The sequence below is a fragment of the Triticum aestivum genome, chromosome 2D (genome assembly GCF_018294505.1).
Source record: "Triticum aestivum cultivar Chinese Spring chromosome 2D, IWGSC CS RefSeq v2.1, whole genome shotgun sequence".
Taxonomy (NCBI): domain Eukaryota; kingdom Viridiplantae; phylum Streptophyta; class Magnoliopsida; order Poales; family Poaceae; genus Triticum; species Triticum aestivum.
In genome coordinates, this window is record NC_057799.1 from 380956626 (window position 1) to 380958215 (window position 1590).

Consider the following 1590-nt stretch of genomic DNA (forward strand, 5'->3'; position numbering starts at 1 on the left):
AAGGCTTAGGTGGCAAATGGTAAAACCAAGGTTGGGCCTTGCTGGAGGAGTTTTATTCAAGGCGAACTGTCAAGGGGGTCCCATAAATCACCCAACCGCGTAAGGAACGCAAACTCAAGGAACATAATCCCGGTATGACGGAAACTAGGGCGGCAAGAGTGGAACAAAACACCAGGCATAAGGCCGAGCCTTCCACCCTTTACCAAAAATATAGATGCATTAATTAAATAAGAGATATTGTGATATTCCAAAATATCCATGTGCCAACATGGAACCAACTTCAACTAGCAACGCTATAAGAAGGGCTGAGCAAAAGCGGTAACTTAGCCAAACAACGGTTTGCTAGGAAAGGATGGTTAGAGGCTTGACATGGCAAATATGGGAGGCATGATATAGCAAGTGGTAGGTAGCGCAGCATAGCAATAGAACGAACAACTAGCAAAGCAAAGATAGAAGTGATTTCGAGGGTATGGTCATCTTGCCTTCAAGGTTCTCAGAGTTGTCGAAAGCTTGATCCTCGTAAGCGTACTCAACAGGTTCCTCATTCACGAACTCGTCTCCCGGCTCTACCCACAGCAAGAACACAAGCAATGGAACCACAATCAATCACGGGAAATGCACAAGCAACATGATGCAATACATGCATGATATGCGAGATATGATATGCGATGCGTATGCGTGCTCCGGAAGAAAAAGGATGAACAAGGCAGTAACTTGGCAAACCAAGTATGCCACTAGAAAGATGAGATGATTTCGGTCGAAATCGATATAAAGATCACCGGAAACGGATGCACGGTTTGCAAATGGCAAGCAAAACAAGAATGACACGATTCTGCGATTAACAGCACTATAGCACTTAGAATACATCAAGTATCTATGCTACAATACTCCAACATAGCAACAAAGCATATGGAAGTAATCTACAGGAGATGCTTGATAAAAGATGAACACTGAGCTACGGCTAGATCACACAATAACAGGTTCAAACAAGCATGACAAAAGTGCAAAAGATATCAGCTTCACAGACTTGGTGAAAATACTGAACATGGCTGAAACAACATCAGGTAGCAATGTTCAGAGCAAGCAAAACACATTCTACAAGAAATTATCATAGCAAAACAAGGCATGGAATGAATCTACTAAATGCATAGAACAAAAGTCCCTTAAATGACCATGAGCCAAAAAGGACCAGAAGACATGATGGCACTTATGCAAACATAGCAAGTTTCGTTAACAGGTTCCAGACTTAGCAGAAAACAGAGCATGTCATTCACAGCATTATGAAGGCATCTTTGTGAGCTCGATGCACTCATCACAAAGCAATGCATGACAAAAAAGCATACCTACAGCAAGATGGCATGTTAATGAAGCTAACCATGACAAGAGCAAGTTCATAGCATGTATTGATCAACTACAACAACCTTGGCAAAATTGAATATCATGTTAACATTCTGCCAGAAATATTTTATAGCAAAAGTAGAACAAGATTAAGACATGCTAGGGCACTCCATAATTGCAAACAGGGGCATGGATGGATAGACCACAACTATATCTACAAAATATTTTTACTGAACATACTCAAAAGAAGCA